Source organism: Schistocerca piceifrons, chromosome 6 (assembly GCF_021461385.2).
Source record: "Schistocerca piceifrons isolate TAMUIC-IGC-003096 chromosome 6, iqSchPice1.1, whole genome shotgun sequence".
Classification (NCBI taxonomy): domain Eukaryota; kingdom Metazoa; phylum Arthropoda; class Insecta; order Orthoptera; family Acrididae; genus Schistocerca; species Schistocerca piceifrons.
Genome location: NC_060143.1, coordinates 327,368,716 through 327,381,771, shown reverse-complemented (window position 1 = coordinate 327,381,771; position 13,056 = coordinate 327,368,716).

The following is a 13,056-nucleotide window of genomic DNA, read 5'->3' as shown; positions in this document are numbered from 1 at the left end:
AGGGTGAAATGAGCCATCACGATGACAGTAGATATCTAATTAATTTCTTTACTCCAGTCCTCAGATCTAGTACATCACAAACAGCTTGGTGGAGGCGTCCAGATGGCTCTCAAGCGAAACGATAGACGTCTGGCATTTTTGACAGTGCGAAGAGCAGGGCCAAGTGTGAACACTTGAATGCCGCTGTGACCATGATGACAGCGTGGCAGCACAGCAGACAAATCTCCGGAGGCTGCCATGACCTCCCGCGAGCCTTCGCTTCTCTGCTCTGGTGGCGGCTGCTTTCGCGACCCAGGCCAGGCTGCTCTGTCCCACAATCAAACAGTGGACGCCTTAGTGCATTCCAAAATGTTACTCCAGCCGTCACAGACGCGTGGTGCCCGCTGTGATACTGAAACAACAATATTTTATGAAACTTCCTGGCAGATTAAAACTGTGTGCCCTACCGAGACTCGAACTCGAGACCTTTGCCTTTCGCGGGCAAGTGCTCTACCAACTGAGCTACCGAAGCACGACTCACGCCTGGTAGAGCACTTGCCCGCGAAAGGCGAAGGTCCCGAGTTCGAGTCTCGGTCGGGCACACAGATTTAATCTGCCAGGAAGACTCATATCAGCGCACACTCCGCTGCAGAGTGAAAATCTCATTCTGGAAACATCCCCCAGGCTGTGGCTAAGCCATGTCTCCGCAGTATCCTTTCTTTCAGGAGTGCTAGTTCTGCAAGGTTCGCAGGAGAGCTTCTGTAAAGTTTGGAAGGTAGGAGGCGAGGTACTGGCAGAAGTAAAGCTGTGAGGACGGGGCGTGAGTCGTGCTTGGGTAACTCAGTTGGCAGAGCACTTGCCCGCGAAAGGCAAAGGTCCCGAGTTCGAGTCTCGGTGCGGCACACAGTTTTAATCTGCCAGGACGTTTCATATCAGCGCACACTCTGCTGGAGAGTGAACATCTCATTCTGGGAACAATATTTTAGTTCATGAATGGCAGAGTATTTATACATTCCGGACTACGCTCGTTTGGGGCTTAATGCTAGTACTCTAAACACTTCTGAGATGGAGACTGAGTAAAGGATTCCGCACTCCTGCTAGCGCATTTTAGCGTCGGCTATTACTATATTATGTGCAGCTGGCTCTGCTTAGCAACACCTGTCAACCATGTTTTGCTTCAAAATGCATAATAATCTTGCCTGCCTGCGGCTGGCTGTGTTGCAACTCACTTCGGCTCTGGGGTACTTTTGGCCGAATATGGTCGATACACTACAGAACTAACTAACATGCTGATTGTGACCTTTGATGTGTACGAGTCATTCTTCTATTTGCTTACATTTGTGCACTTCGTATGATACCTCTGCACCTACTAAGCGCAGCCTATCAGCTCTCACACAAATGACGGCGCTGTTATTTCTCTGCGGTGTTAATCACTTCCCTTGGTTGAACATTTCTACACGTCGTCTGCTTCTGGATTATTCAGATGACTCAGATCCGTATGAAACTTCCAGGCGGAGTAAAACTGTGTGCTGGACCGAGACTCGAACTCGGGACCTTTGCCTTTCGCTAGCAAGTGCTCTACAGACTGAGCTACCCAAGCACGACTCACCCCCCGTCCTCACAGCTTTACTTCTGCCAATACCTCGTCTCCTACCCACAAGTCTCGCTCCGGCACAAAGTTTTAATCCGCCAGGAAGTGTCATAACAGCGCACACTCCCCTGCAGAGTGAAAAATCTCATTCTGGAAACATCCCCCACAATATCCTTTCTTTCAGGAGTGCTAGTTCTGCAAGGTTCGCAGTAGAGCTTCTGTAAAGTTTGGAAGGTAGGAGACGAGGTACTGGCGGAAGTATAGCTATGAGGACGGGGCGTGAGTCGTGCTTGGGTAGCTCTGTTGGTAGAGCACTTGCCCGCAAAAGGCAAAGGTCCCGAGTTCGAGTCTCGGTCCGGCACACAGTTTTAATCCGCCAGGAAGTTTCACAACCTTCACACTCTGCTGCAGAGTGAAAAATCTCATTTCAGATCCGTATGTTTCGGTGTTCACATTGTCACAATTTTGTTTATGGGGATACTGAACAGGTAATTTAGAAGGAGATAATAATCTAATAAACATAGCGCTTGGAATAAGGTGATATTGGAAGAAATAAAAGAAAGAATTGTAGGAGAATTGACACTTGGTAGTAGCAGCGAGGGAGGATAAGCATTGCTTGAGTTCTGCAATAAATTTCAGCTATTAATTTTCCATAAATCAGTAGAGGAGTATTTTGTAAAGACCGGCAGACATAGGAAGGTACCAGATAGATAACATCATGGTCGGACAGAGATTCCAAAATCATTTACTGGATTGTAAGACATGCTTAGGAGCTGATACAGACTCGATCTGTATTTAGTAATGATGAAGAGTCGATCTCTATTTAGTAATGAAGAAGAGTAGGTTGAAGTTTGAGATGCGTCACGAAACTTTACTTTGGAAGAAGGAGGTACTCAGGATGGGTTGTGCGGTTTTCATGTCCTCTGAGTCTTTAGAAACTGTCATAACACTGCGGATTGCTGTTGGAAATCCACTTTCAATTTCTTCTACAAGTTTCTCTTCTATAACTAGCGGTATGATCTCTTTACACTTTCGCAAAGACCTTTCCTAACGAATATCGATAGGCAGTGCAGTCTCTTTGAGTGGTGTCTCTCCGAGACAGTGCATGGTAGCGTGCTTAGCTTGGATGAGTTCCACACGCTTCCAGCCAATGGGACTACAGGCCGTTGGTTTGGTCCACGCTTCCAATTAATAGCACTTTTGTTCCGGGTCGTCGAGCTATGAGTGAGTGCAGTTCAGAGGCGGGGCAGCAGTTCCGAGAATTGGTGAGATCATTGCAGTTATTTGTAGTGTTTGTTAATACACAAGGTTTTGAGTCACTTCGGTCTTGTGGCTTTCGTATAATACGGTTTATTTTGCAGTCGTTCCCTACACTAAGCTTTTTAAGAAATACGAAAGTGATTGGATATTTAGACAACTGATATTATATAGCTTCCAGGTCTTTGTGCTTCTCATAAGTTGGAAGCTAGCTGTTTATTCGTTTTGTAGTTATTCAAACCTAAATATAGCGCAGTCGATTCTGTCAGCTCTTGAGTTTGTTCTTTGTTGCGGAAATAGTGGATACAAAACTTGAATATTAAATCTGTAACTCTTGCGTTGCTTAGATGCACTGATGATTGATTTGACTTTACTGCAACTCATTGCTGTTTTACAACATATGCTCTACATATTTATACATATTTATCGTGCTTTCTTGTATAAGAAGTCACCATTACTTAGCCAACGACCGTGTTGAAGACGGTGGAGGGGCAGATAGAGGGTCAGGGCACACACTCGCCCGTGGGGTGGGAAACTGCCTCTGAAGGCATGAGTATACAGAAAGAATTGGAAACCACTGGGCTACAGACACGTAATGAGTATCCACAGGACTCGTGGCCAGTAAATGATAAGCGTCATGAATATCTATCCATTGGCAAAAGATTCCTGACTAGTCATCCATTCGGATCTTCGGGGGTGAATAGCAAAGGAGGAGGTGACCAAAAGAAAAAGATTGAATAACCAACGAAAAGATAACGTTCTACGAGGCACGGTGTGGAATGTCAGAAGTTTGAAAGTGGTGGGAAGGCTAGAAAATCTGGAAAGGGAAATACTGTGTCTCAATCTTCATCTAGTGAGAGTGAGTGAAGTGAAATGGAAGGAAGACCAGAATCTCTGATTAAAATGAGTATAGAGTAATATCAACAGCAGGGGAAAATCATGTAAAGGGGGTAGGATTCGTTATAAATTAGAGGATAGGGCAGAGAGTGAGTTCCTTTTAACAGTTCAGTCATAGGTTTGCTCTCATCAGAATCGACAGTAAACCAACACTGACATCATATTTCAGGTATACATGCCGATGTCAGAAGCCGAAGTTCAAGAGATTAAAACAGTATGTGAGGATATTGGACTGGTAATTCATTACGCATAGGGATATGAAAATGTAGTAACCATGGAAGATTGGAATTCTGTTGTAGGTGAAGTAGAAGAGAAGGTTATGTTGGAATATGGACTTGGTACCAGGAATGGGAGAGGAGACAGATTAATTTCGAAATCAGACACTGAATTGTACGGCGTACCCAGGGGTAGATATAGATTCAAAAGAGAATTAATAGTTATGAAGAATCTGCTGAAGTTTAAGGAACCAGTCAGCAGGAATCAGTGCTTAAGGAAGTGGAATACGGAGGTACTAAGCAATGAAGACATACACTTGAAATTCTCTGAGGCTGTCAGTACTGTAATAAGGAATAGCTCAGTAGGCACATTAGTTGAAGAGGAATGGGCATTAAAGAAGAAAAAAATAGATACAAAGAAGATAACTGCTAAGAATCCATGGTAGCAGAAGAAATACTGCAGCTGGTCGACGAAAGAGGAGAGAACAAAAATATTCAGGGAAATTTAGGAATACAGAAATGCAATTTAAAATGGCGTGAAATAAACATGAAGTGCAGCAATGCTAAAGCGAAATGGATGCATGAAGAATGTGAGGAAATCGAAACAGAAATGACTCAGAGTACAGAAATGTCAAAAGAAACTACGATGAGACTAAAAGCAAGGGCAGTAACATTAAGAGTGCATAACGGCTCAAGCATGCACGTTGCTGACAACAATAATATACAGAAGAATGGAAACTAAAATTGAGAATCTGTTTGATGACAATCAGTTTGACTTTAGGGAAGGTAAAGTCACCTGAGGGGGAGTTTTGACGTTGTGGTTCACAATGAAAGCAAGACTGTAAAAAAATCAAGAGACTTTCATACGATCTGTCGGCCTGGAAAAAGCGTTCAGCGGTGACACTTCGCCCAAGGTGTTAGAAATTCTGCGAAAATTAGGGATGAGCTACAGCGGAAGACAAGGGCGAAGTGATCGGGTTAAAAAGAATGTAAGAAAAGGCTGCAGTCTTTCTTCCTTTCCCCTCAATCTATACATCAAAGAAATAATGACGGAAATAAAACAAATTATCAAAAGAGTAATAAAAATCCAAGATAAAATTATATCAGCGATAATTTTCGCTGATGTTGTTATCCTTCGTGTAAGTGAAGAGCAACTCCAAGATCTGGTGAATGGAATGAAGTCTACTGAGTACATGTTATGGATTCAGAGTAAATCGGAGAAAAACAAAAGTCATGAGAAGTTGCAGAAATGGGAAAAGCGAGAAACTTAAAATCAGAATTGGGGTCACAGAGTGGGCGAAGTTAATGTATTGTGCTACCTAGGCGGCAAAATAGCCCACGACAGATGGCGCAAGGATGACATAAAAAGCAGAATACCAAAGGCAAAAAAGGCGTTCTTGACTAAGAGATGCCTGCCGGAGTGGCCGAACGGTTCTAGGCGCTACAGTCTGGAACCCCGCGACCGCTACAGTCGCCAGTTCTAATCCTGCCTCGGGCATGGATGTGTGTGATGTCCTTAGGTTAGTTAGGTTTAAGTAGTTCTAATTTCTAGGCGACTGATGATCTCAGAAGTTAAGTCCCATAATGCTCAGAGCCATTTGAACTAAGGGAAGTCCACTGGTATCAAACGTTGGCCTTAATTTGAGGGAGAAATTACTCAGAATTTACCTTTGGAGCACAGCATTGTACGGCAAGACATCAGAGAATGACTTCCACGGTCCGCGCAAATTGTATTACATTTTAGAGTATCTGTGGTTTTACAGAAGAGTTAGGCCGTGAAGCTGCCTCGCTACAAGCAGTCTAATGTAGCTAAAAGGGTATATTTTAATAAAAAATTAATTAATAAAGCTGGAGTTAAACATGTATAACTCCATTACTCCACGAATATTTGTCACGGCAAGATTTTAATAATATGCACTACTTTTAAATATGAAACGCAAGACAATCTCTTACATCAGGTACTTATTTTGTCAATTTTAAATCTTTCGGAAACGGTAGCTACGACAGTCACTTACATCATCTACTTATTTTGTCAATTTTAAATTTTTCTGAAACGGTAGCTACTTTTACATATAAATGTTATCCGGACAGTTTTCTTCTTTCAGACATAGATCAGTCAAATTGTCAACAAGAGTAATTCCAAGCCAAAAGTATTGGCATTCCTTGAAGAAGGCAATATAAAATTTAATCCTATTTATTTATGTTTTAATGTGGCCTCCGACCACACAAAAAGTTTATTTAACACCCTTTTGACTTGTAAATAAAGACGTAGTTAGTCGTGTTCTTAAGCAGCACCACCTCTGACAGAAATGCAGTGGATGATGATCTGTTACCAGTCAGACATGTGTTTTCTAGCAGTTTCTGATAAATGTTTTTTGTTATATTTAAATTTTCAACAGGACAGCCATGTTGGCCAGTTACCAAGTGTGATAATTCCTTTAAAAGATTAAAAGAAGATATCGTCGGAAGTTAACTTCTTTAATGTAGTAACTTAAATTCAGAAGAAACCAGAAACTTTCAAACCATGAAGTAGAGCTCAAAGCCGTGGACTAAGCAGATGAAGACAAAACACTATATTTTGAGCTATTGTGTTGGTGGACATTCCTGCACATGTGTTGTTTAAAACATCAGTCATATACACATCGACATGCCCTTTAAAATGTATCTTAACTGGTAGTGAATGTTACAACTCCCCACCCTGAACCGTTTGATATATATGTGAAGTACACATCAGACGTAAGAATTACATTGTGCCTTTATTAAAGGATAAGTTTCACGTATAAGTTTTCGTTACAACAGATAGAAAACCACTTTCGCATCTACGACTCTCTTTCCAAGAACTAGAACGTTGTGCCATTCTTTCCTTCTGGGTGTATAACGGCGTCATATTTTTCATCTCCGGAAAACAGACGTCGTACTGCATCAGAGTGATATACAGGTTAAATGGAATCTCTGACAGCTGAGAGCCAGAGTGATATAGCGTGGGCAGTTGTGTGTGTCTGAGTTCCATACCGTGGGATCGGTGCAGTTGCACTTCATCGCTCAGCCATCGCCGTTGGACATGGACGGCGAAAAACTATGGTATTAGTTTCTCATCAAAGACAGAGGGACAACTACTGTTACTTATCCAAGTGCCGTATCTCTTACGTGACCTGCAATCTTTCTGTTTTGGAATGATATTATGGTACAAAATCTCGTTATTCAACAACTGTGATATCTATTACAGTTGTACGGAAGTATGAAAAGATCCCCACAAATCGACAGTACACGCATCGTGAAGGATCACAGTGACGTAGGCAACATAGTTTTCCTTATTTTCCTCCTACCACATAATTATCACTACTTCAAGGTAACGCATCCACATAAAACAGTCAAACACAAATATGAAGCATACTAAACGTAGCTTGAACCGCTGAATACTCAGCCTCTAAATTAATAATGGTATGTACAAAGCATAATGTTGGGTATACTGTAACAATGGTTTCGTTTTCTTTTCTTTAGCATCCCGAACTGACTTATTTAGACTTTGCCGATAGGATACTGAGGACTGACGCTCTTAGTAAGGAGGAAGTATGAGTCACCAGTGTATTTTTCTTACCGTGTGCCTGGTAACGACTGATTTTCCATTATAATTCATAGTTCTGCATTTAAGTTTTAAATCATCAACATGTGAGAAAAAATAAAACATGTTTTGCGATAAATAGTGTTTAGGATTTGGCAGACAAATAATGAATTCCCTAACCAAACCTAGAATCAAGGAGACTTATTAATTTAATTATTTATTTGTTTCTTTATTTAACCTTATCTGATTAGGACCATCAGGCCTTCTCTTAAGTCGGACCATATTGTATTTGTTACATAATAGTTGTCTAAGAAAAACTATTTCAACATATGAATTAATATTCAGTAAATTATACTGATTATGTACTAAGAAAGTTATTATTGACGTTACTTGTAATACTGCAGCTTCAGGCAGTAATGGTGATAGTAATAATAATAATAGTGATAATTGTGACATTAATAACAGTAATGTCAGAGGTACTTATAAGAAGGGTTTATAGATCTACAAAATCGTGGTTTTCTGATATAGCGAGTTACGGGGAAAACACGAATACTGGGAAATGAGGAATAGGAAGATGAAAAGAGAGACATACAAGAGCAGTGTGTGTGCACAGGAACAATGGTAATCTTACAGTTGCTTTAATAGATATGTCATAACCTGGATTTTAAACCTGCAGATGTTGCTTAATTCTTCTCTGATATAATTCGACAGATTATGCCATAATTGGGTTCCTGTGACTGAGGACTTCAAGAATGTGGCTGAAAGTTGGAATGGGACAGAAAGAATCTTCCTCTGATGGAAATGGGTGCTCTGCCATGCTGTTTAGACAGGAACGGTAAGGTCAAAGAGAGATACAACTGACAGTGTTCATTGCTAAGAGAGTAGAGAATACAGAGGACATGGAAATATCTGCGTTTGTCGGCACGCAGCGAGGATCTCTGTGCATGTGGTGGAGAAACGTCAACAAGGAATCGAACATGACAGATATATAGAACATAGGCATCATAACCAGTTCCAGGCACCATGAGCTTTCCTGAGAAAGGCCTCGCAGGTTAACATCACTGTAATCAATAATAGGAAAAATAAGTATTTGTGCAAGTTTCTTCTACATATCAAATGAGAAGAGCTATTTCAACTTTTGTAAGGCATGGAGAGACGCTAATATCTTCTTGGATATTACAGTTAGATGCTCATTCCAGTTTAGATTACCCCATACACAATTATGAAAGAGAGAAGTTAATATTTGTCCCACAGGCATTCCCAATGGGCTGATGGGCTTACGACAACCAACCAGTATGTTTTTGGTTTTTGATGAGTTCAGCTTTAAACCCCTCTCCTTCCCCTGTTTTGATAGTGCACACAGATTGGTATTAACAATCTCGATAGCTGTCTTCAGGTTTACACATAGGTTTTTGATAGAACTGCACGTCATCAACACACTTGTAATATTTACAGAAGACTGATGACAAATCAATAAAATAGTATAGGACCTAATATTGATTCCTGGGGAACAACTGATACTACGTACCTCCATTGCGACTTCATGGTGCCAGACACTACGCATTGCTGGCGAGACGTCGAGCATGAGTGAAACCATTACACTGCACCTAGCGAGAAATTCGGTTGCTAGGTTTTGGCAAGTAAAATGTCATAGTCGATGTGAAGTTGAGTAAGATCACATGATAATTCCTTCTTGTACATCCGTGGCAAACATCAGGTCATCTGTTACTGTAGGCAGATGTGATACAATATTTATGGAAACCTGATTGGTACTCATTTAGAAGGTTATTTGTACTTATGTAGTTAGCTGATTGTGGACTATATTTTTCATAGGGGCATAGACGCCACTATTGAGTGTAGCAATCAAAGGTAAATCTTCCAAGTAATTTGGGTTGCTTCACTCATTTTCTTAGGCCCACAATACAATACAACATAATAAACAGGGTCAGCCCTCTAGCAAAACATAGTTATATGTCCGCCTTTACCCAGACAGATTTCTCTACACTTCTACAATCTGTTTGGTTCTTTACTTTTTTTTCTAAAGATATATTGTCAGAAATTTGGAATTTGTAGACAACGTTTTACTACTGCTGTTTACAGTAAGTTTATGACTTTTCATTTCACATTGAGATTGCTTCTCTCTGTTACTGGTGATGGTGATACCGCCAAAGTTAGTTGATGATGATTAAGAAACGCATGTCTGACGAAAACGCCATTCAACAACATTATATATATATATATATATATATATATATATATATATATATATATATATATAGGGTGTTCAAAAATGAACGGTATATTTGAAACGGCAATAAAATCTAAACGAGCAGCGATAGAAATACACCGTTTGTTGCAATATGCTTGGGACAACAGTACATTTTCAGGCGGACCAACTTTCGAAATTACAGTAGTTACAATTTTCAACAACAGATAGCGCTGCAAGTGATGTGAAAGATATAGAAGACAACGCAGTCTGTGCGTGCGCCATTCTGTACGTCGTCTTTCTGCTGTAAGCGTGTGCTGTTCACAACGTGCAAGTGTGCTGTAGACAACATGGTTTATTCCTTAGAACAGAGGATTTTTCTGTTGTTGGAATACCACCGCCTAGAACACAGTGTTGTTGCAACAAGACGAAGTTTTTAACGGAGGTTTAATGCAACCAAAGGACCAAAAAGCGATACAATAAAGGATCTGTTTGAAAAATTTCAACGGACTGGGAACGTGATGGATGAACGTGCTGGAAAGGTAGGGCGACCGCGTACGGCAACCACAGAGGGCAACGCGCAGCTAGTGCAGCAGGTGATCCAACAGCGGCCTCGGGTTTCCGTTCGCCGTGTTGCAGCTGCGGTCCAAATGACGCCAACGTCCACATATCGTCTCATGCGCCAGAGTTTACACCTCTATCCATACAAAATTCAAACGTGGCAACCCCTCAGCGCCGCTACCATTGCTGCACGAGAGACATTCGCTATCGATATAGTGCACAGGATTGATGACGGCAATATGCATGTGGACAGAATTTGGTTTACTGACGAAGCTTATTTTTACCTGGACGGCTTCGTCAATAAACAGATCTGGCGCATATGGGGAACCGAAAAGTCCCATGTTGCAGTCCCATCGTCCCTGCATCCTCAAAAAGTACTGGTCTGGGCCGCCATTTCTTCCAAAGGAATCATTGGCCCATTTTTCAGATCCGAAACGATTACTGCATCACACTATCTGGACATTCTTCGTGAATTTGTGGCGGTACAAACTGCCTTAGACGACACTGCGAACACCTCGTGGTTTATGCAAGATGGCGCCCGGCCACATCGCACGGCCGACGTCTTTAATTTCCTGAATGAATATTTCGATGATCGTGTGATTGCTTTGGGCTATCCGAAACATACAGGAGGCGACGTGGATTGGCCTCCCTACTCGCCAGATATGAACCCCTGTGACTTCTTTCTGTGGGGACACTTGAAAGACCAGGTGTATCGCCAGAATCCAGAAACAATTGAACAGCTGAAGCAGTACATCTCATCTGCATGTGAAGCCATTCCGCCAGACACGTTGTCAATGGTTTCGGGTAATTTCATTCAGAGACTACGCAATATTATTGCTACGCATGGTGGATATGTGGAAAATATCGTACTATAGAGTTTCCCAGACCGCAGCGCCATCTGTTGTTGAAAATTGTAACTACTGTAATTTCGAAACTTTGTCTGCCTGAAAATGTACTGTTGTCCCAAGCATATTGCAACAAACGGTGTATTTCTACTGCTGCTCGTTTAGTTTTTATTGCCGTTTCAAATATACCGGTCATTTTGAAACACCCTGTATATATGAATACCACGGGAATCAATGTAATACTTTTATTGTTTTCTTTGCTTAATAAAGCAGTATTGTGAAACGCATATATGAAATGGCTATTGGCGCTGAGTCATACAGCCATCTTACTTACCCACTTCATGCATATTGTTATGCATATTACATTAAAATGAATTGCAGATAAATGATAGGGTCATCTATGTTGGAAGTCAGTGTGGTTGTATATAAGCTACGTGAATTTGCAGTGTTGGCTTATGACTGACATAAGCTTCGTATATTACTATGTTGGGACCTTTTGTTCATTTACCTCCTAACTCTGAAGCAGCAAAGTAGTTATCACTCCATGTTTGACGGCACACATGCAGATATGTTCCACTTCTTCACTTTCACACCAAAAAGGGTTGATATTATTGATTACGAACAGGTTCGGTCGTGCCAAGTTTCCTGAAATAACGTGTCTATCGCAGAATAGAAGGCACAATAGCAGCAAACCACCTCACCTTCTGTAAGTAGAATGTGAGCAATTGCGTGTTATGCTCCCCATAAAACCCTTGACAATGTGTTGACACTACTTATTCTAATCCTGGATACCTACTGGATTCCGGACTACTGAATCATTCTTACCTTACATTCTGTCAGTTTCATAGAGTAAGTTAGACGGCCGGAGTGGCCGAGCGGTTCTAGGCGCTACAGTCTGGAACCGAGCGACCGTTACGGTCGCAGTTTCGAATCCTGCCTCAGGCATGGATGTGTGTGATGTCCTTAGTTAGTTAGGTTTAAGTAGTACTAAGTTCTAGCTGACTGATGACCTTCGAAGTTAAGTCCCATAGTGCTTAGAGCCATTTGAACCATAGAGTAATTATATGTGATATTTGGCCTCTCCGGTGATATGTAGTTAAATTTTACACAATTTGCAATTAAGGATTGTTTTTTACTTCAGAAAGGTTTATAAACAATATTCTCGCAAGTATACTGTCAACTGGATATCTTAGAATATTTCAAGCAGTGCCAGAAGTTGATCTGTGGATTACTTTTGAATCAAAACAGTTAGAAAATAATGAGGATTTTCGATTGTTTTATTTCTGTGTTGTCATTTCATTATCATGGCCAAGATGAAACTATTACACTATTAAATATGTCATATGGCAATCATTATGTAAATTTTATTACTATGCTTGTATTTTCATACTGACTTATAAGATGAAATGGATAAACTCTGATTTCCATCATACCCGTAATTTGCATACGATCTGTTTGTTCAATATTTTATTTACTGTAAATGTCCGGAATTTCACTTAACCATACTTTCATTTTGTTATTTCTTTTTATTTGTAAATTTCTTAACATTTCTATTTTATGACTCTGTAACCTCCCCCTCACTTATCGACCTTAATGACAGTGAACAATTAAACCGCGTGTACCTAATGGAAATTTGGGAGAAGCAATCGTCACCGAAGTTAATTTGTCGGTAAAGAGGTAGGAAAGGGTTACATCTAAATGAAAGGAAAAATGCAAATGAAATTGGTGGAAATTAATTTTAAGAAAAGGGTAAAATTAATAAAGAAAGTAAATGTGCGGTCGTTACGTTAACAATTAATTGGCGTTAATTAGATATCTGAGATTTGGGGAAAATTACGGTCGCCAGTCCTATAGACAACTACTATAATAACTGAAAATGAAAGATTAATGTACATATAATTAGCAATAAAAGTGTGGCAACTGAAGGTTGACCCGTGTTGTGT